We start from the raw sequence: 23,886 nt of genomic DNA, 5'->3' as shown, positions 1-23,886 counted from the left end.
GGGTGGGAGGGAGGGCAGGGCAGGGAGGGTAGGCTGCCAATCAAAGGCCACGGGCATGTGACCTTGGCTGGCCAATCAGAATTCTTTGCTGAGTTGTTAAAAAAGCGAAGCTGTGCGAGGCCTTCTGTGTTGGGTCGGGGTTTTCTAGAAGCGTACGTGGACTCGAAAACTCAGGCGCAAGTGCGTTTTTGAGGCAAGGCTCCAGAAGCCTCCCAGGAGAAACTAACAAGGAGAAGGGGAAGCAGGATAGGGAAGAGGCCAAGCAATGGAGGAGGCGTCAGGAAAAAGACTTTGGCGGCTACCCTGGAGCCCTCTTCTGGGCTGTTGAGGAGGTAAGGTTGGTTCAGACAGGAAGGTTGGTCCAGGTAGCTCTTTTTTTCTCCCATCTCCTTGTCTCTTCCCGGAGTCCTGGGCTCTAGATAAAAAGTTGCCACAGCCACCTGCGCGGGCTTTGGTTCTGGCTCGCTTTTCATCTGTTTTATCGAACTCTTTCTGCCTTGGCATCCCTCACCGGAACCACAGATTTTGCATTTTGCTCTTTTCCATCTGCACCGGTAACCTGGCTCCCGATGTTGGAACCACGCATATTCTCTGCTTGCTTCCATGCGCTGCATCCCAGGCACGAGGTGCCTCCGCGGTTTCTATGCGCCTTATGGGAGAGCCGAGGCTCAAAGACCTAACCCAACTCCAAGACGCTGTGCTTACATGAGCTTTTTTTTTTCTTTTTTAAATGTTTATTTTTATTTGAGACAGAGACAGAGTGCGAGGGGGAGAGGAGCAGAGAGAGAGGGAGACACAGAATCTGAAACGGCTCCAGGCTCCGAGCTGTCAGCACAGAGCCCATCCTGGGGCTTGAACTCACAAACCGTGAGAACATGACCTGAGCTGAAGTTGGACACTTAACCAATTTTGCCACCCAGGCATCCCTACGTGAGCTTTTAAAAAAAATAGTTCATATTATTGAAGGAAAACCCCGGAATCTATTAAAATCTCTTGATATGTTTAAATTAAATAGAAATGTGGTGATTTTCCCCCAATATTTCCATCTAAGGCAGCTTAAATGACTATGATGGGGGAAACTGCCCTTTTAAAATTCAGTGCTCCATTTCTTTCATGTATCTCCATCATTGATAATGTAAAGTACCACATTTAACGGCACATTTAATGCCAGGGTTTGTGTATTCACATACAAATTTCATTCTCAGGCTTGGGGAAGATAATTGCCCCAGAGTCACACAGCTGGTAGGTGGAAAGGCTTAGGTGCAAATTTGGGTCTCCTTGACTCCAAATCCATGCTCTTAACTGTTTCACTCAACTTTTGCTAGTAATTATATCTCCTGGGCTGAATGCCAAGACTTAAATCCATAGGGATTTGGGAGTAGAATGAGGAGAAAGAAAGTAGGTCTTTGGAAGTGCTTCGGAAATGGTTTCTACATATCTGGGCAGCATTCCATGACCAAAGGATCCCAAGTCCTTTACCACTTATACTACAGTGTATTCATTCATTCAACAAATACAGAACACTTCTTGTGTTAGGTACTCTTCTAGGCACTGGGTGTTTGTTAATGAACAAAACAGACCAAAAAAAAAAAAAAAAAAACCCTAAAACAAACAACAACAAAAAATACCTCTATGCTTGCTCACAGGGTTTACATTCTGGGATGCAGGAAGGAGGCTGAGAATGGTGGTAGGCAATAAAATACTAAAAACTAAGTAAATTTTGTAGTGCTCACTATGGGGGAGGGGGGAAGCAAAGGAAAGGAAATTTGGAGTGCAATTTAAAATAGGATGGTCACGGGCACCGGGGTGGCTCAGTTGGTTAAGCGTCGGACTTCAGCGCAGGTCATGATCTCGTGGGTTGTGAGTTCAAGCCCCTTGTCGGGCTCTGTGCAGAAGGCTCAGAGCCTGGAGCCTACTTTGGATTCTGTGTCTCCTTCTCTCTGCCCCTCCCCGACCCATGCTCTGTCTCTATCAAAAATAAATAAACTTAAAAAAAATTCTTTTAAATAGGATGGTCAGGTTAGGCCTCCCTGAGAAAGTGACTTTTGAGCAGCCTTGGAGGAGGTGAGGAAGTTAGGCATGTAGCTATCTTGGGAAAGAGTGGAATAGGCATAGAAAAAGAACCAGTGCAAAGGCCCTGAGGCATGTCCAAGGAACAGTGACATGGCCAGTGTGGCTGGAAGTGAGGGTGATTAGAGATGATGACAGAGAAAAAACATTCACCAGAAAGGCCAGAAGTTTAGGGCACTATTTCATGTTCTGGTCTCTTGAAAAATCAGTAATGTACAAAGTCCTTGAGGTCTTTATGTACTTATCATTTTCAGGATTCCAAATGAAAAGAATAATGTAGTCCTGATGGTAATATATGGCAGCTTCTGTTGCTCATTAAGCCAGTCCCCTCCTACCCATCCAACCCCGACACCCACACTTGGTTTTTTCAAGAAAACCTTTTCAAGAAGCTGGAGTAATTGGAAACCAGAAGAGACAAAATTCCCCACGTCTCAGGCTATCTGCAGCTGCCACTTCTGCACGCCTTCTCTCCCTACAGAGCCGGAGCCTTCCCTTTCCCTGTGTACTCAGGGCTAGCCCCAAACCCATGCTGACCTTCTACAAGAAGACTCTTAGAGAACTTCCACTTTGTTCATGAGACCCTTCCCCACCCTGGGCCCATTCTGTGTAACTTTCTTCCTTATACCTGATTTTTAGCTGTTGACCTGGTACCCCACCTCCTCTAGGACTCAGGGCATGCCTTGGTATTGTCAGCCCCCAGCCTGGCACATGTTCAACATGCCAGCCTGCTCGGAAGTCACAGTGACCTGTCAACCTATGGGGACTAGCCTTTCTCTGGGGACTGGGGCTCCCACCTGAGGTCTGGGGAACCGGTTTGCGGAACTGGTCTTCCACGAGGCCTTCTAACTTATTGCTGCCATGTCACCTTCCTTCTTCACTGTGAATTCCTATCCATGATGATCTACCCGAAAGGCCTACAGCAGAGTTGAGGGGAGGCGTGCAAAGTGTAGCAGAGAGCGGCTACTTGCCACTGCTGACCTCTGTCCAGCCGTCACACCCTTGGGTGCTCAGATCCTCCTAAGGCAAGCTCGAGGGGAGGGGCGAGGGGCATTGGCCAAGGGAAATCTGAAACCTGTGAGCGGAATAGGGAGTCCTGAGAGTACTAGATCAGATGGGCTTCAAGTCCTACCTGTCGTCTACATTTGTGGCAGAATTGTTTCAGTTATTGCTACAATTAATATATAGAAAGCATTAGCTTTTTAATTCCAAAACTCACACGTGCTTATATATTTTTTTTGAAGTTTATTTATTTTGAGAGAGATAGAGCATGCAAGCAGGGGAGGGGCAGAGAGGAAGAGAGAGAATCCAAGCAGGCTCCACACTATCAGTACAGAGCCCAGTGCGGGGCTTGAACTCACGAACCGTGAGACCGTGACCTGAGCCCAGATCAAGAGAGCCGGGCGCTTAACTGACTGGGCCACCCAGGCGTCCCTCACACATGCTTATTTTTAAGAATTCTGAAATAAGCTTATTTTCATAATCCTGAATCTTATAGGCACTCCCTGCACCCTATTCTGATCCTTCCTCAATCCCAGCCCCACTCCCAGTCCCAGACTATTGTTAAGAGTTTGGTATATATCATTCCATATATTTTTCCTATGCAGATGCCAAGCCATAAAGTTTATCTATTATATACACTGTTCTGCAACTTGTCTTGTTTTTTAAACTGAACAGTATACTGTAGAGCCATTTGTAGCCGTACATCTGGGAAATATTAACACATACAACCATGTCATGTTTTTGACAGCTGCTTGATTCTATAGTATAAACATATCATGGAATCAAGTAGCCTTTATTTGCTTAATTAGTATCCTATTGATGGATATCAGAGGGGTTTTCCTTTTATTTATTTATTTGCTAGTACAAACAATACTGCAGTGCACATTCTTTTAAATGTAACTTTGAACAGATGCATGAGTAGTTATATAGAATAAATTCCTAGAAGTGAAATTACGGGACAGCAACTGCCAAATTGCCTTCCAAAGAGTCTATTTACCCTCCTGCCAACAGTGTATCAGTAAGTGAGAAGATTAGGATTGTAAATATTTTTTACAAAGTACTTTTTCCAAGAAAGGGAGGCAGAATTGCAGTTGAGAGCTAACGTCATTAAGCAGGAAAGCACCAAAGTGTATCAAATCTCAGGGACAGGATGAGCCCATGATGAGCAAATGAGTAACAAAATCAGGGACCAAGAGAGATACCAGGTAAGATGCAAGTTTGGGTTTGGTCTAGTTTCTTGAGGGGAATGGAGAATTCCAACTTGTGCCATAGAGGTGGTTATGTGTTTAAAGGAGTGCTGCCAGTCTGGACAGGTGTGACTGCAAATCTCACCGTCCTGAGTTCAGGTCATCCATTTTATTTATCTTAACTTATTGGTAGGGGGCAAAGCAGAGCTTTCTGCTTCCTGTGGCTCCATAGAGGTGACACTGGCACGTGTCAGCCTAGATTGTTTACAAAACACATTAGCCCCACTGCTACTCTCCCCGGAGGGAACGTGACACACAGCCAAGCTCACGGTTTCAGTCTGGAGTTAGAGCTGCCTATGAACACCACCCAGCATTTGGAGTCCTACACAGGAAGAAGGCAAAACCATAAGACGAGAGAGGTCAGAGCCTTGAGGTTGAATCCCAGATCTGCCACTTAACAGCTGGGTGGCAAGTCACTTAGGTTCTCTGAGTCCTTTTCTTTAGAAAACCAGACCTCAAAGGATTGTGAAGATGAAACAAGATGTAAAACACCTGACACAATGGCTGGCCAGTAGCACCTGCTCATATCACCTGTTTTGGAGGAACACTATCCAGGATATCCTTTGGACCACAGAATTAGATGCCACATTTGAGAACCTAGGAGAAGATATGGAAATCTGAATGATACTCTCCACAATTTACTCTCCACGATAGTGAATCCAACCTTAGATTCCTGAGCATCAGAGGAAAAGTAGAATTTTCAGCGTTTAACCAAGGGCTTTGCAACAATGACTCCAAACAAGCACAAGAAAAATCCAACTTGGATATCTTGTTTGTTTGTTTGTTTTTAGTGGATTTTATGGAGGAAAAGATTTAAATAAATGAAAAGCTTATTCCAGTACAACACTCTCTAAAATGATTCTAAGGAAAAGGCAGCAAGTAGAGATCTCTTGGCAGTATTTACTTCCCTTGATGTTAATTTACATAACATGAAATTGATTTCAAAATATTTTCCCAAATATTTACCCAAAATCATTAAAGGCAAGCACAGCTAATGTTTGTGTAAAAAGTCACCTCTTTCTTACAAGTTTTGGACCTTCATAAAGATATTTTTATACAAAAAATAAAGAAGCTGGCATTAACTGGCCAATATTTTAGCAAGAGAGTCAGAAAGATCGTGGGTAAATTCAGTTTTTTTTTCCCCCTTTAGTTGGTACACACTGTAAGAGGTAAATGATTTCTAAGATTTACCACCAGAGGGCACTGATGCAAAAGTGAGTCACAAAGAGTGTGTTTGGTCTTTTATCACCAAAATGCTGCCCTTTAAACAAAATGCCCCCTTTATTTGAGCAAACCTTTGAATACAAATATCTCACACTAGCATTTACTGAAAGTAGAATGTCTAAGTACATGCAAATACACAAACACAAATTATTCCAGTATAGTATTCTTAAGTGTTGTTAATGTCTTGTTAAAATTAGAAGGTGCAGGAGCACCTGGGTGGCTCAGTCAGTTAGGTTTCCAGTTCTTGATTTCTACTCAGGTCATGAGCTCGCAGTTCGTGGGATGGAGCCCTGCATCTGGCTCCGTGCTAAGCTCATGGACCCTGCTTGGGATTCTCTCTTTCCCTCTCTTGGCCCCTACCTGCTCACACTTGCTCTCTCTCCCTCTCAAAATAAACGAATAAACTTAAAAAAAAAGTAGAAGTCCATAACATTAAAAATAGGGTGGAAACAAAAACATGTTCAGAATGACCAGGCACTTCTCTCTCGAGCTCATTTCTGCATTCCTCCACTTCTCACCGCTTATACCACTCCTTTGGGCTTAGTGCCTAATAAACTCCAGTGTAGTATGCGTTTGAATCCCAGCTTTACCACATAAGAACATCTCCAAGCCTCAGTTTTCTCACCTGTAAAATGGGAATAGTAATGCTTACCTTGCAGAGCTTTGGTAAGGTATAAGAGATTATGCTTACAATAAAGTCCCTAGCACGTTCTGGGTGCCTAATTCTTTTACTAGGATTATATATGAGATTTACACACACAAAGAAGTACTATTATTAGTCCTATATTATGGACATGAAAACTAAGGTTAAATAACGTGACAGATGTCACAGAGCTAGTAAGTAGCAAAGAGGTTGACAAAGCTCATATTATTTTCATTTACTTTCCACACTGCTTCCCCTTGGAGGATAGAGGGTGAGTGGGTGGGTATTGCGTATTATGCTTCTTTGTACCTCCAAGGCTGACAAACATAGTTGGTACTCACATGCCTGATGGTGATGAATATGCAACTTCTTTAAAAAATGAGACAGGGGCACTTGGGTGGCTCAGTCGGTTAAGCGTCCAGCTTCAGCTCAGGTCATGATCCCACGGTTCATGGGTTCGAGCCCCACATCGGGTTCCATGCTGACAGCTCAGAGCCTGGAGCCTGCTTCAGATTCTGTGTCTCCCTCTCTCTCTGCCCCTCCCCTGCTCATACTCTGCTACTCTCTCTCTCTCCCTCTCTCTCTCAAAAATAAACATTAAAAAAATTTTTTAAAATACAGTTTGCTCTGACAAATCAAAATAACTTTACCAAAGCGATGTATTGTTATTATTATTATCATCATTATCATTATGATTAAATGCATCACTGATTTGGCAGATTGTAGGGTAATGATATACAGAGACTGTAATTCAGTCTAAAACATGCTAACTTTCCAGGAAAGAGAAAGAAGGGAGGCCAAGCTGGTGCCCAGGTAGTTCAGGGTTTTTGAGGAGAGAGAGAAGCTAGGCCTGTGCAGGTAGAGAAACCAAGGGGAGCACTGAGACACACGTAAGCTGGTCTGGGGCCCAGCAGGTAGCCACACCTGGATCAACGACATCCCCCCAGCAAGACCAAAAGAGTGGTGTGAACCCAAAGTGGCTTCATCCCTGAAGCCAGCGAGAAAGATGTAATCACCTTTTGCCCCTGGTCTCTGTGTGTTTATCCCTGCCTCTGCCCCCATCATGATTCCTTGCAATCAAAGACCATGTCTAGCCCATCAGTATATTCCCAATGCTAGGCCTAATAGCTTGCTCAGGAACTCTCTGTAGCCTGAAAAATTAAAGGCCCAGCACTCACCACCACCACCACAGGAAGAGGCTTTTGCCAGCATCTGTCCTGCAGCATCAACATCAAGGGCTTTTAGCTACAGCACCCTCAGAGCTCTCCTCAGAGCTCTGGGACCAGTGTTGTCTTGCAGTAAGAAGCACGGGCCTGCTGCTGCTACAGCAAGCCAGACAGAAGCTAATTACAGCAACTTGAACCCGCCATGACTAACATGCTTATTTAATTTCAGATGTTTCTTTGTTGACCCACAGAAATCAAATGCAGCAGCCTCACAGGCCAGGGCCCCACCGCGGCCTGAGGAGCCATGTCTGTGTGCACATCAATTACATAGGCCCCACCTGGGCAGGAATTGGCTCTCACGGTGATACCTGGAACAGAACCCACTCTGGAAAGATGTCAGCCCTTTAGGGAATGTGGTGCAACTTTGGCAGCAAATGAAAGGCATGAAGTTGGTCACGGAAGGCACTTGGCCAGTGAGGGCTCTCCAGCATGAAGGCTAATTTGCAGAAGTAATAAAATAGCTAATTCATTTATCAGGAATCTACTATGCATCCTGTCCTTTATGTACATTATCACATCTATTCCCCAATCCTTATGAGACTGATAGAACTCTTCTAATCTCACAAGTGAAACACTTGAGTCTCTGAGAGGTTAAATAGCTTCCCATGGCCATATGTGAAAATATTACTGGTAACAAATATTTATTGGGTACCCACTATAATTCTGAGCTGAGCGCTTAATGTAGTACCATTTAGTCCTCGTACTAATCCTATGAAGTAAAGATTATTTTAACCCCATTTTTCAGATGAGGAAGCGGAGGCTCAGGGAGATTACGTAGTTTATCTAGGGAATAAGGATTTCACCATACACAGTCTTACTCTACAACTCAAGCCTGAAATCACTGGGCTATGCCGGCTCCCTGGGCTAGGCTTCCTCAGATCATAAGATGTGAAACTAAGATTCAAATTCAATGTGTCTGGCTTCAAAGCCCATTCTACCTTCTGGCTCAAGATTACACAATTCTCCAAATGAGGCTCTAGTCTAAGAAGCAGCATCGCCCCATTTAAATACTGACATATTGACACAGGCTACTCTGACCCAAGGGTAGTCAAAGAGAATTGAAAGTGGAAGCATCTAGGGGCGCCGGGTGGCTCAGTCGGTTAAGTGTCCGACTTCAGCTCAGGTCATGATCTCACCTTTTGTGAATTCAAGCCCCATGTCAGGCCCAGTGCTGACAGCTCAGAGCCTGGAGCCTGCTTCGGATTCTGTGTCTCCCTCTGTCTCCGCCCCTCCTCTGATCTCTCTCTCTCTCTTTCAAAAATAAACATTAAAAAACAACACACACACACAAAAAACTTAAAATGGAGGCATCTAGAAGGAGAAGGGAATCATAAAGGAAAGACTGAAGCTGGATGTTAAGGCCCATTGCCCAAATCAGCAACCACGCATCCCCATTACAGCCAGAAGTAGGTGCTGTCAACATCGGCATGAGAGGCCATCTGTACATGGGAATTTGGATCAGGCTTGGAATGATGCTCATGACCACTAATATTTACCGAGCTCCAGCCAGGTACCAGACATGGTTCTAGGCCACTACATGCATTCTCTCACCTCTTATATCCCCATTTTACATACAAGATAACTGAGGCTCAGAGGCCTAGAAGCCCTGCCCAAGGTGAATCATGTAGGAAGGAAGAGGCAAAGCCAGTACCCCGATCTCAGTCACCCTAGAGCCCCCAAGCTGAGCTCTTCCTGCCACTAACATCACTAGGGGGTGCGCTAATTCAATGCCTCATTTAACTAGGTTTCATCATCTACAAAATGAGCTCATAAGTTCCTCTCCTCTTTTAATAGGGAGTGAATGTTTTAAGCCAGTTTAAAAAAAAAATCTTCCAAATGCTTTAAAATTTTCCAAGCTGTCATTAAATGAATCTACCTATCACAGAAAGGATGCAAGACCCTTAAAAAAGACAGTGACAGGGGCGCCTGGGTGGCTCAGTTGGTTGAGCGTCCGACTTTGGCTCAGGTCATGATCTCACAGTTTGTGGGTTTGAGCCCCATATCAGGCGCTGTGCTGACAGCTCGGAGCCTGGAGGCTGCTTCGAATTCTGTGTCTCCCTCTCTCTCCGCCTCTCTCCTGCTCACACTCTGTCTCTCTCTCTCTCTCAAAAATAAGTAGGCATGAAAAAAAAAGTGACAACATCAAAACCAGGTACATTTCCAGTGTTTACTGTAATCAAATAAGCCCATAAAACCGGAAATGGAACTGTATCACATCTCATTAAAATGCTAGTTACACACACACACACACACACACACACACACCTTTACTAGCCTATAATTTATGGCAAGTCCTTTCTGCAAGGACTTTAAACAATGGGCAGGTCTATATGAACTGAGCAATGTCAAGTTAAATTCCAACATTATAGCTCCCCTACCTCTATAAGCTGTTTCTGCCCAGTGTATTAGAGAGTTTCTAAAGAAATCCCTAAAAGATTCAACAGGACTAGGAACAGATCTCACAGCTTCATTGATACTCCAACACAGTCATTAGTCATGAGTCACACAGAACAATGTAGAAGTTATCCTAGAACTTCCCCGTCATGAGGCAGAAAGGACTCTTTCTCCTCCGCAGCTTTTCCCCCATCGTAAGAAAAACCACAAAAGGTTCGTGTTGGTTTTGATACTTTCACTTGAACTCAGGCAACTCATTTTAATTCATGTTTGCCTCAGAGTCACAATATCAAGACCAAAAAAAAAAAAATGCTAGCAAGTATTTCTTCAAAAATATTCATTTCTGCACGTTTTCACATAGCACTAGAACCTTACTACGATTGTCACAAATTGGTACTAAAGACCACATATTTAGCAGTTCTGTGTGATGGGTTTATTACTCTATACGCTACTAAGTCCCTAGAGAGTGTCACTTAATTAAATGCAAAGAAGTCTTCCTGGATATATTTCTAATTTACCGTTCCTATGCCAAGTCTCAGAGGTCTCATTTCCTTTCAGAAAATTCTACTGCCACAAAAAGAATAATGAAATCAAATGACTACTACGTCTTGTAAGACTGAGACCTGCTTGTATCTGAACTATGGATTTAGGGCATAGGTCAAAAGAACACTCTTTCAAAAGGGAAAACCTCTTTCTTCCATCGACTTGAGGACCTCTCACATGCCAGCAAATGCCCAACGGTAGCATTCTTTGCTTCTAAAAATCCATATAGATTTTGCAAGATTATTGGAACTGAAGTATTTAAAATCCTTACCAACATGTTTCTCCACTCTAGCCACCATCTTGGCAGAAATTCTTATAAAATGAATGAAAAAAGTCAGTGTTGAGACCTTATAAAAACATTCAAGGCTTGTCATGGAAGAATGCATGTGGCATTGTTAAGTCGTAGGGACAGTTCCAGCTTCTGGTCCTCCTGTCAGGTTTCCTCATCTCTGAACAAGCTAACAAGAATGTCTCTGTGGTGCAGTGTTAGACAGCTTAAAACAGAACATGAACCCTGTTCCCTGTCTCACCCACATCTATTCTGCCCCAGGCATAGTTTACCTTAGTCTGAGGGAATGAAAGATTTGGTATTTCTTTTTTTTTTTTAATTTTTTAAAAAGTTTTTTGCTTATTTTTGAGAGACAGAGAGAGAATTGCAAGCAGGAGAGAGGCACGGAGAGAGGGAGAAAGAATCCAAGCAGGCTCCAGGCTCTGTGCTGTCAGCACAGACCCCAACCACAGGGCTCAAACCCACGAACCATGAGATCATGACCTGAGCCAAAGTAGGTCGCTTAACTGACTGAGCCACCCAGGGGCCCCAGATTTAGCATTTCAAAAGACATCTTTAATAGAACAAAAGTTTGTCTGTTGGGCATTCAGTCAACCAGAGTGCTTTATGAAAACTAGCCTGTCTATGAATGTGTAATGATTATCATTGTTTAAAGTGACAATTTTGATTATCATTGTTTAAAGTGACAATTTTGATTATCATTGTTTAAAGTGACAATTTTGATTATCATTGTTTAAAGTGACAATTTTGAGGTCTTATGATCCTGCTGCATCAGCCAGCAGTCACTCAGTGTCTGTGTCCTGTGGATTCTGTTTTCACAGTAATTCTAACTTCTCATCCTCTCTGTTTTCACCCCCTTCCTCAAATGAGGACTGTATCCCCCCCTCACCCAGTCTGCCGTCATCATCCCCTAACTGATGTTCTCACCGATCTGTCCCACGCATCACATACTGCCATGTTATTCATCCTAGAGAACAGGTCCAGTCGTCATTCCTCTATTCAAAAACCCTCAGCATCCCCCTGCTGCCCACCACGCTGTGATCTGCCGTTGCATCGTCTCCACAAGATGATCCCCCACATCCACCTTTCCAAATTTATCCTCCAGTGGCCACCATTACATAGTTTCCTGTGTTTCCTTCCACCCTTTACTCCTGCGATTGCAAATCACCTTCCTGCTCCCACGTCTGCCTGTCAGAACCCTACCCCTCCCCACAAATACACACCACATATGATCTCCTCCTCCTCTGAATCCCCTTGCCCTTTGCACTTTTCTGAAGATGACACACCCTGCCCAGCATGTGAGCTACTTGTGAACTTGCCCTAATCACAAATACCTTACCGCGTCCCATGCAAATTTGTGTTCTTACATTTGCTTAGTACAGGGGGCTAAGCACACACCGAACATTTGGGAAATATCAGTGGGCGCTATGGATTGATAATGTGTCCCCCCAAATCCATCTGTTGAAGTCTTAATCACCAGTATGATGATACTTGGAGGTAGGACCTTTGGGAGGTGATTAGGTCGTAAGGGTAGAGCCCTTATGAATGGGATTACTGCTCTTATAAGAAGAGACACCACACGAGAGATGATAGCTCTCTGTCCACTGTGTGAAGACATAGCAAGAAGGCAGATCTGGAAGCAGGTTCTCACCATACACCAGATCAGGTGGTGTCTTGATCTCAGACTTCTAGGCTCTAGAACTGTGAGAAGTAAATTTCTGTTGTGTAAGCCACTCAATCTACGGCATTTTGTTACAGCAGCCCAAACTGACTAAGACAGTGGGTACATCCGTGCAAGCAAACAATATGCATTCATTTTGCTTACAAATATACTTAGAATTTTAAAAATTTCATACTGTTAATAAAGAATTTTAAAACAAAGCGCTGTGCTAAAAGGCTTAAAAGTAGATGATACCATGCAAAATAAATAAGATGTTTTGATCAACTGAGCCACCTTGCCATAAGTGAGCGAGAGCCTGTGGGTTTGACAGTTCTAATGTATAATATTGTGAATGCTGATATTTAATATATCCCAATGATCTGAAGCCAGCCTTATGTTTCCATCTCCACTCCTTATCCTTTTCCTCTGTGTAGTTTCTTTATAGGCTTTTTTTTTTTTTTTTAACGCAAGTTGGTACTGAATTTTTGGCACTTAAAAACCTATCACTTTAAAAAGGGAGCTCAAAAAGTAATAAGCAGACCCAGATTTGGGTTCAGTGCCCAAAATAAAATGCAATTTCTCCACTTTAATCAGATCCAACCAAATGGCCAGTCCAATATGCAACATATGTCCAGCCAACTGGTTGGAGTCCATGCATTTGGTTCCTTCTGCAGATTAATGAGATTATGGCATTGTTTAAAAGAGGCAGAAAATGCTAATTTGACATCTACCATGATATACTTTACAGTTTAGGGGGTTTCTGCATTTTAAGACATTTTTAATTACTTTGGTATGCTGTGCCAATGAGGACCATATGCCCGTTCTTGTGCCTCCACGGCTGTCTCCATAGTCACCTGCACATTCCCAGGCAGTGCAGACTGTCAAGAACTTGTTTATCACAGCCCCTATCTAGAAGAATCAAAGGGCAGCCTTCTCCCTCCACTTAGGCATGCGCTTTCTGGTTAAAGCTGTTTCCGAAGAAAATAAAAGTCACCTCATATGCAGAGCTAAAGAATTAACTGACCTGTAACAAAAACTTTGTTCAAAAGTTACCTTTTTCAAAAGGTACATTCCTCTGTGACTTGGAAAAGCTTTGGAATTTTACTCATACAATGAACATTATCTACATTTAAAAAAAAAAAATCATCTGTGGTTCTGCAATTTGTTACTGGGCTTCATGCTATAAGCTAACCCAGAAGTTTGCTGGGGATGATTGATGTGACATGTGTTAACATATAGGATATTATTTCATCCTTTGCAAAGGCTTCTGAATATTCTCAGAAGCTTTAGCAAAGCAGAACTGTACCTCCCTCTTTCGATCCTCAGGGAAGCCTCATCCGATAATCATCGCCTTGTACACTGATGGACTTCACACGGACAGGGTGCTCAGGATGAAGTTCTGTACTACTTATCTCTCCAAAGCTTTCCTAAAAGCATATTTGGAGCTGAGGATTAGAATTCCCCCCCCCGCAAAAAAAAAAAAAAAACTATGCAAAGTAATTAATGAATAATAATGGTAGCTTGACACTATGAAATACCTACTATGTGCCACATACTCTAATTAACTCATTCAACCTCATAATCATACTGTGAGACAGATACTATTATTACTTCTTTCTTACAGATAAGGAAGGGGGGGGGCACAGAAATGTTACGTAATTTGCCGAAGGTCACCTACCTAGAAGTGTGAGATTCAGGATTTGAACTCTGGAAGAGACTGCACCCTCACCCACTACACTATACTGAGGAAAAAAAAAAAAAAGAAGAACAAAGACAAGCATCCTGCTGAAAATATAAAGACGGAGAGAACAAGCTGACTTTTCCAAATTCTCCTGAGAAATTATTGAAAACATTTTGTTTACCATGAAAGCGATTTAACATTTGGGGTTCCAAAATACGAAATAATGGCATGCAGATTTAGTTAAACATTGGCAAGATGGCAGCCGTCTACTGAGGAGAAACACGGAAAAAACAGTGCGCAAGCATAGGCACCTCGAATCCACCCAAGAACACGAATGGCAGCGAAGAGAACATGAGCATCTCGTCCTCTTCACCCCCCCCAAAAAAAACTTCCTCTTCCAAGGTGGGAATCTGGTTCTTCTTCTTCTCATGTTTTAGGAAGGCAGCGAAAGACGCCCAGATGTAGCTTCCCCACCACCTGCAGGCAGTCAGGTTGTTTCTTGTACTGATGTGTAATGGACAGAAATGTCAGCCCCAGGAACAGGGGTGGAAAGCAGTCAAGAGGCAGTCAAGAAGCTGTCATAGAACTGTTCCTTGGTGCCAGCAACTGTTGCTTGGTCCCCAGGCTAAGACACACCCTCTTCTGGGCCATTGCAGGTTCTGGGGAAATATATAAAAAAAAAAAAAAAAAGGGAAAGCCTGTGAGGGGCTGGGAGTAGGGAGAGGATATTGGTAGAAAACCACAAATGAGTCACCACCTTTTCTTCTCCAGTTTGTGGAAGTGTTTTCTGACAACATGGGATGAGTTTCTGAATTAGATGGAATCTCATTTCCAACCCCAAGTTACCACTTTCTAGTCATGCAACATTGGATAAGTCCCTTAACCTGTTCCTACTTTATTTAAGCCACCACTACCTTCATCCTCTGTCAGGTTGCCTTAAAAGCAAGTCCGAGCTTATTATTTATTTATTTTTAAATGTTTGTTTATTTATTTTGAGAGCCAGAGAAGGCCAAAGAGAGAGAGAGAGAGGATCCCAAGCAGAATCCATGCTGTCAGCACAGAGCCCGACCCGGGGCTCGAACTCACAAACTGTGAGATCATGACCTAAGCCAAATCAAGCGTCAGACACTTAACCAACTGAGCCATCCAGGCACCCCAAGTCTGAGGTTTTCATGATAATACTTAATACCTGGTCACTGCTTAACTCTCCAGCCTTATTTCTCCTCAAAACCTGTATTCCGGCCAGAATTAACTCTCAAGGATCATGGTAGTTCTCACCTCTGGCCTTTGCATATCCTGTTCCCTGGAAACACTTTCCTTCCCCTTTGTTATATCCCTAGAGCCCGGCACAGTGTTCAGCACATAGCAAGAAAGTGATAAATATGGTTGACTGAATGAATAAACAAACCTCTCTGAATCTCCATTTCTCCATCTGTAAAATTGGGGGAAACAATATTCATCTAAATAAGCATGTGAAAAGTCAGTGAAATAGCATGTACAAAGCACTTGACACATGGTAGGAGTCAATAAATGATAGCTATGTATATCCAGTACACAGCTTCATGGTTGCAATCACCCTTTAGGTCCAGAAAAAAAAGAATGTGCATTCAGCAGGTTGCTCACACCCCAGCTCAGAAATATCACTATCATTTTGCTTAAAAATCTCTAGAGGGGCGCCTGGGTGGCTCAGTTGCTTAAGCGTCTGACTTCAGCTCAGGTTATGATCTCACAGTTCATGGATTGAAGTCTGGCATCGGGCTTTCTGCTGTCAGCATAGAGCCCACTTCAGATCCTCTGTCTTCCTCTCTCTCTGCCCCTCCCCTGCTCTCTCTCTCTCTCAAAAATAAATATTTTTAAAAATCTCTACAGAGGAAACCACACCTCTCCCTTTAGCAAATACCTGTTTCACAGGCCCTGTTCAGTCAACCAGTCAATAAGTATGTATCAATTATCAACATACGCTAGATATGTGCTTATCTAGCTTATGTGCTTATTTGATATCCAGAGTAACAAAACATTTCCAAAAGCAGTTATTCGTGGCCTTTTTCACCTATTCTCTCTCTTGCTCTTTTGCGCTCTCTCTCTGTCACACACACACACACACACACACACACACACACACACACACACAGTCTCCAGAACACAAAAAGTTTTCAGTCACCATCCACTGAGGCCTCACCTAGTGCCAGCTAGAAATATTCAGCTGAGGCAGAGGGACAAAGAGAGATGGACAGGAGCCATGCCCTTTGGGAGTTCGCAGGCTCCAGGTAGGAACAAACATAAACAAATAACCACAGTGTAGTAGTAAAGACTGTGGAAAATGCAGGGTAATACTGCGGGAGCCCAGAGGAGGGAGCTAGAGCACAACCACAACCTAGGCAGACCTTAAAATGGACTTAGAAGCAGGATTTCTATTTCTGACAGGATGACTCTATTGGCTACACCTTCAGCCCAGTTGCTCTCATTCTGTCCTCTGTGAAGATGGAGAACACTTCATCAGCATCTTCCTCAGAATAAGGGCCTTAATCCATCATAAAGGCCAGCTCTCACGAACACAGAAGTCAGCAAGGACACGGTCCTGGTCTGAATATTTCTCTGTCACAGGTCTACAAGACAGGACTTGGAATCTGTCCAGGTGAATTAACAGGAGCTTTCTGGACACTTGTTATTCTATCCTTTCATAGATAAGCTCTTTGTAGGTGGTTGTGCGAATATATCACTCTGTTTGTTTCCTCTGAGGGCTACTTTAAGTGCTAACTTGGTCTTCAACCCCCATGTATTTTATTCTGTGTTTTGAAAAATAGGGCCCCACCAAGATTTAGAATCATTATTAAATGAAAAGAAAAAAGTATGAGTTACAAGTGCAGTAAAACTCATTTTTCTGTCTTACTAACGAGAAGGGACACATTTCTTTCTGTTCTGAGCATGCTTTCGGAGGAAGGCACATGGAGAATCTATTGCCAGAGACAGCCTTAGGAACAGGTGGCAGAACAGTCCTCGAACAGCTGTGAGCTGGGTACTCAGAAAGGCGTCTTTGACCAACTCTCTCTTCCACAAGCTCTGCTCTGGACACCAGAGTCCCCACCAAGGGGAGCCTCCCAAGATATCACTGTTATCAAGGAAGGATAACCTTGTTTTTAGTTCACAGGGGACAACATTTCTGATAGCTACTAAATACCACCCACACCATATCCAGATAATCAGGGGCTAGGAAACAGGCTGTTAAAACGTAAGCAGAGGGATATGTTGGCAGCATGGAGCGCCCTCAGCTCAGATGGGCTGGAGGTACAAGGACACTGGTCCCTGGAGGAGAGCATTCGTTTGCTAGGGCTGCCATAACAGGATGCCACAGACTGGATGGCTTAAACAACAGAGATTTATTTTTTCACGATTCTGGAGACTAGAAGTTGGAGAACAAGGTGCCTGCAGGGTTGGTTTCTTTCCTTGGCTTGTAGATGGCAATCTTCTCCCTATGTCTTCACGTGGCCTTTCCCCTGTGTGTGTCTTTGTCCTAATCTCCTCTTCCTCTAAAGGCACTGGTCGATGACTTCATTTGATCTTAATTACCTTTTTAAAGACACTGTCTCCAAATACAGTCACCTGCTGGGGGACTGCGGGATAGGATTCAATATATGCATTTAGGGGAGACACAATTTAGCCCATAAAGGGGGAGGAAAAGAGGGATGAGGCTAGGAATCCACCCATGTGGGCACTAACACGGGTTTGACCATGAAAGCCTAGGGGGCCGGAGTGAAGGATTTCAGCCACCACCTCTCTGCTAATGATGGCCAAACCTCATTGTCTAGCTCTGACCTCTCTCTTCCAGTTCCACATTTCCAATGGCCTCCTGGACATGTGCCACCTGATGACCTGCCAGCATCTTCAACAAACACAGCAACGCTCAAAATGAACTCATTTCTCATTTCTATTATTTCCATTACGAGACTTCCAAGAATTTTGTATCCGTTCCCTCTGTGTCACTAAGGCCCTCTTTTCTTTGTTCTTGCTTTGTCATGTCTCTTTCGTCCATCCCCTTTTCTGAAGCTGATTGCTATCACATCTCCTCCAGTCACTACTCTCTGGACCACTGAAGACATCTCCCAACAGCTCTCCCTACCTTCAGGTTCTCCTCCCACCAATCCTACATTTACTACTCTTGGATCAACCTTCCTAAACACAGCTTCCACCAGGAATCTACCTCTGCTCTAAAACTTCCCAAGGTTTTCTGCTAACCACCAGGAAAAAAATCTTAACTGTATAGCCTAGTATTCAAGCCCCTCCAGTCTGGTCCCTCCAAATCCGATAGTACACTCCTTCCCTAACCACTCCAGAAGAAAAGTGGAAATGAATGAACACCCCTACACAAACCCTCCATTCCATAAGATGACAAGTAAATCATCTTATTTACTGTCACCTTGTAATCTGTCATGTATATGCTCATGTGCCCGACATTTCCCCCTCTACCTGTCTATATTTAACCTTTCTTTTAGTCCCAACACCAATCCTGCCTCCTTCATTCCTACCTTTCCTGCTTACTGAAAATATCTTACTTCACTCAATAGCACTTACTGCCTATAGTACCCCATTTAGCACTTTAGTAGGATGCTGTTCTGCATCTTTATCTGTTCCTGTGTGTTATCTGACTTCACAGTTACATGTGGAGTACGCTGTATTCCCCAAACTCCACAAGGCCAGACACCATGCATTATGTATCTTTGCAATCCTGACAGATTAGTAATAATAAACAAAACATTCATTGAGTGTTTACCATGTGCCAGGCTCTGTGCTAAATATTTTCTAGCATTATCTCATTTAATTCAAACAACAAAACAAGGTGGGTACTATTACTATCCCCTTTTCCCAGATGAAGAGATTGAGGGTTAGAAAGGTTGTGTAACTGGCCCAAAATCACGTAACTAGTAAGTGGCAGAGCTAGCACTCAAATACAGGATTATGAGACTCAGGAGTCCCTGCTAATAGTACCTTTCACAGAGTAAGTGCTGAACATGTTTCTGAATTAATTAAGGCTATGCCTCCCACCAAAGCAATTGGGGTGTGTGGCAGGCAGAACAGTGGCCCCCAGAGATGTCCACATCTTGATCCTCAGAGCCTATGAATAAGGCTTCCCCTTTTCCACCCTGACTGCACTATTTTAAAAACCGTCTTACCAAGAGGGACATGAAACTCCGAGGGAAAGCCACGTGTTATTGACAGAATTCTCTCAGGAAGATTATTACAATCTAAACATGTATGGTATCCTTTTAAAATATCATTACCTAATGCTTTTATTCCAAAGCACTTCCCATATATTGTCTTAGACATCTGTGCCAGCCCTTCAGTGTACATAAATGACAGTTACAAGTGCATACCATGGCTTTTGCATTGCATTTTTTGAGTCATTTCCAAGAATTTTATTCGTAAAAGGCCCAAATAGCACTGTAGAAAAATGTATTTTTCAAAATAGCAGGAAAACCAACAGTTTAGTATTTTTTGTACTGTTTTGAGCTGGTAGGTGGCTTTAGTATAGACTCACAGACTCAGGCCCCTTTTCACTGGGCTTTTCTGACCCTATGGCTTCTAATTGTTTTTCTAGGGTCTTTAGCCGTGTCTGGGCTGTGGACACATTTGGCAAGGTGGTGGGGATGAGGGTGACACATTGATGGGGTTGGAGCTGGGATCCATATTCCTATTCCCCAATCCCTGTTCAGCTGCCTCTGATGGATTTCCCATAACCACGTGGGCCCTCACCCCCCTTGGTCACTTTCCTTGTAAATCAATACTGGGTCCATTATATCTTAGCTAGGATCAGTTTGATGAGTATGTGCCTATAGCCACCCCCTCCCTGCTATTTTCGAGGTACTTTACATACATACGTATTATCGCTTAACGTGCAGTTTAGCATAATGGTTAGAGCGTAGACTTTTCCTTTCCAATCCCAGCCCTACCACTCATCCGCTGTGCGGTTAACATCTCTAGGACTCAGTCTTCCCATTTGTGGAACGGCAATTTTAAAAAGTGCTTCTTTGTTGTTGTGAGGACTGAGTGCTTAGAAGAGTCCTGCAACATAGTCGATACCGCATAAGGGGAGAATTAGCGCGGCACAGGAAAGTATCAACTTGCCCAAGGTCACATAAATTTAATGAGGGGCAGAGGCAGGATTTGGAGCCAGGTCATTTTGTCTGCACCTACTTCCCACCCTGCGGCACTATCTGACTTTTGTCCCTGATTCCTTCAGAACCAGCCGCGCCCACCCTGCCGGGGTCCATCCAAAGATGAAACGGGCAGTCTCTCGTGCCAGACCTCCACTCCGGGAGCTCCCCCGGAACGCTTAGAGAAAACCGGGAATTGAGAAGTGCGCCCTCTCGCCGGCCCCAGGCGTGCGCTCAGGAGACGCCAGCCGACCTGCTCCTCCTCTGCCTCGGCGGGCAGGGCAGCCGGACGCGGTGGAAGCGCGCGAGGCTCCGTCTGCGAGCGCACCCGGAAGCCCGCGGTCGGAGCCTCGCCGGCGATGCGGGCGCACAGCGCGCACCGTGGGCTGCCTGCTGGGAATCCCTCCCCAGCTGGGGAGAAAGGCAGTTGTTTTCCCCCTGGCGGAACGCTCCACTTGAAACCGTTCCACCAGGGCTGTTCTCGCCTCCGACTCGGGGAAGAACTGTAATTAACACAGCAACAAACGCCCACGACGCTAACTGGCAAAGGGAGTGTAACACGAGCCGCTTCTCCAACCGAACTGGGCCAATTGCTTTCCCTTCTTGCCTCCCCATTTGGTCTGTTTTGGTTCCGCAGTCATCCAACTGTGGCGTTTCTTAAAACATGTCAGTGGCTGGTGTTTGTGTTTGGGGTTGAACAGTTTCACACACGTCGCTGGAGACGGTGCTCGGCCAGCTGCTGTGCTGGGTCTTCGCTTTCTTCGGCTCCAGGAGTGTCAGGTAGAAAAATGAAGAAGTGACTGGGGAAGGCGGGGGGCGGGTGGAGGTGAGGAAGGACGCCGGCCTCCTCCGGTTGCCTGTAGTTGGATCGGTAGCCACTTCTGGACGAGGACGGGTAAAACCGGTCTGCCGGGTTTCCAGGAGGAGCAGTTGGAGATGTCCCACGTGAGTCGCGTCGTCTGCCCGCGCGGCGGCGCTCACCGGGCGTCTGCGCTCCGACTCCGACTCGGAGAGTAGGGAGAGGCAAGCCTTTCAGGTCCTTGCAAACAGCTGTCATAGGCCAGCCAGGCGCGACTACAAGCGGGCGAACTTGGGGTGCTGACCCGGCGGGGCGGGGGTGGCCTGGAGAGCGGCCATGGCTAGGGGAAGCGCTCTAGCTTCTTTATCTAGGGTTGTAAGAGTCTGGTCCCTAATGCGGCCATTACATATAACCTTGCATCAGTCAAGTCTGATCCACACAGAAGCCCCGGCATCACGTGGGAGCTTGTTACCAGCACAATTTCAGGCCCTGCCCCAGGCCTATTGATTCACAATCTACTCTTTAACAAGATCCCTAGGTGATTGCTACGCACACGAAAGTTTGTGTAATGTGTATACTTTCCTCCAACGTCTTTTCATCTGCGTTCTGTACTGTCAACACGTTGCCTTCAAAATGTGCGGGAAAGGCACGGCTTTTGGAGAAATGTAACCCTACCCTCTGCTAAATGTCTGCACCTGTTTGATGCTTAGCAGCAATCTATCCACTAATTACCGCTAAGGAGTAATGAGTGGAGGGAGGGCAGAGCCTGCTCTACAGTCCAGCCCTGTTAAAAGCTCAGAGATTCGGTGGGGAGCCAAAACCCAAATAAGAAGAACGAAGTAATTATATGAGATAATAATTCAAGGGGTCACACAAGGCAGAGTGACTCTCATATGAGCAGCTTAAACAGTATGTACTACCTATTTAGTAAATTCCCTGTGCTAAATAGCTACCACCAATTTTGTACATGTACATTTTCTCTATATACAGATTCATATACAAACGTGTGTGTGTGTATTAGAGAGAGACAGTATGTATTCTAACGTGGTGCCTCACACATAGCAGGTGATCAATATTTATTGCATCAATAGACGGATCCTGTTACAACATATTCTCCTCGGAAGAGAAAAATTTTGTGTTTTAAACCAAACCAACGTGGATCTGTTCCAAAATAAAATATATTACCAATAACCAACAGTCCATTTAATATGTCTTTTATTTATTTATTTTTAAGTTTATTTATTTTGAGAGAGAGAGAGGCAGAGTCAGAGAGAGAGAATCCCAAGGAGGATCCACACTCAGTGCAGAGCCATATGTGGGGCTTGAACTCACGAACGGTGACATCATGCATGACCTGAGTCAAAATCAAGAGTCAGGCACTTAACGGACTGAGTCACCCAGGCACCCCTAATATGTCTTTTAAAACATTAATTATACATGATACAGAGATATGTGGCTCCTATTTGGTAGGAGCCCAGAAGGGCCCAACATAGCTTCTTTAAGAATCCTGCAAAGTCTTTTATGTCAGAATAACCCAACACGCCTCTCCATATCCATTCAAGCCCCCCAGACCACAGTACCCTCATAGATCAGAGACCAACTTTTTTCAGAGCCATTTCAGTCTTATGAGTTATTGATCTGTAAGCCAAATGTTTTCAAACGGAGACCTCGCTGAATGGCCTGTAATAGCTCCAGTTTATTTTGTCAGATACTCAAAGTTTCCTAACCAGGCACTTAATCATGTGCGTTTGCCTAGTGAGCACTGGTGAGAAGCAGGGGTGGGACACCCTTCATTTCTTGGTGGTTAGAAGCATCTTTACAATTTTTAAAATTCATTTTTTTTCCCCTCTGCAATGTTCTGTTGGCATTAGGCCACCAGGAGATGAGGGATGCTCCTTGGTACTCACTAGGCACAACTCACATGACTGGGTGCCTAATTAGGGAATTTTGAGTACTTGACGGAATAAATGGGAGCTCTCACAGACCGTTCAGTGGGATCTCAGAGTATAGGTAAAGAAGGGCAAGGGTGCTTCTGTCTAGTACAGTTAGGGCAGCGATTGGGGAAAAAAAATCTTTAAAATTTGCACCCCAACCAGATTAAGGTTTTCAATTTTACCAGTTACACTTTGATTCATGATGAGAGTTCAACAGAGCCCGTCTGGATATACTATCGAATACTGCTGAGTAAAGATGAATTGTCAAATGCTAATGAATGAACGAACATTCATTATGAAGCAGTTGACATCTACAGCGTCTCCATTCTGAAAGCTTTCTCTGCCTCCACCATTACATTAAAACAAAACCAAAAATTCTTTGCAAAACTTTCAGGAGAGCTGAGCAACAAATACCTGAACTGAACAAGAGTAGTCCATTTTTTGTGGCAAGCCACATGGGTACCTGTTCAGTACCAGTACAATTTACTTTAAAATATTGGGAATCTGGGGGTGCCTGCATGGCTCATTTGGTTGAGCATCGAATCTTGGTTTCAACTCAGGTCATGATATTCTCGTTTCGTGAGTTCAAGCCCTGTGTCGGGCTCTGCCCTGGCAGCATGAAGTCTGCTTGGGATTCTCTTCCTCTCTCTGTCCCTCCCCTTCTCATGCTGTCTCTGTTTATCTCAAAATAAATAAACTTAAAAAATAATAATAATAATAAAATAAAATATTGGGAATCTTGATACTGAAAGAATTCAAAATGTGTTTCAAATGAGAACTCTGAAAACTGAGATTTGAAGAGATTGCCACAGGGAATATTGTTGATAAACTTTACAAATAGCATTATTGGTTTGCAAAAGTCACCAACATACTGTCATGGTTCTGGTGGAGCTAGGCACTGTATTCAGGAAAAAAGAAAAGTAAAAAAAAAAAAAAAAAAAAAAAAAGCTTTCATCATCAGCAATGTTGAGAACCATAAAATCAGTTATTAGATTTAGAGAAAAGCCAGTGGGTGTTAAAACCATAGT

General features: G+C 44.0%; 1 long non-coding RNA gene across 1 annotated transcript; it reads left to right on the top strand.

Annotated features, from left to right (window-relative positions):
- Positions 1-109: 109 nt before the first annotated feature.
- On the top strand, positions 110-22,115 carry LOC124522170 (uncharacterized). The gene is made up of 3 exons (XR_006964678.1): positions 110-332; positions 13,920-14,378; positions 20,212-22,115. It is a non-coding gene; the product is annotated as an uncharacterized LOC124522170 (long non-coding RNA).
- Positions 22,116-23,886: the final 1,771 nt, after the last annotated feature.

This window comes from Lynx rufus, unplaced genomic scaffold, assembly GCF_022079265.1.
Source record: "Lynx rufus isolate CCGP_SWC_20201006 ecotype Redwood Valley unplaced genomic scaffold, mLynRuf1.p SCAF_1, whole genome shotgun sequence".
Taxonomy (NCBI): Eukaryota; Metazoa; Chordata; class Mammalia; order Carnivora; family Felidae; genus Lynx; species Lynx rufus.
Note: the sequence above shows the minus strand (reverse complement) of the source record. Positions and strands in the feature narration are given on the sequence as shown.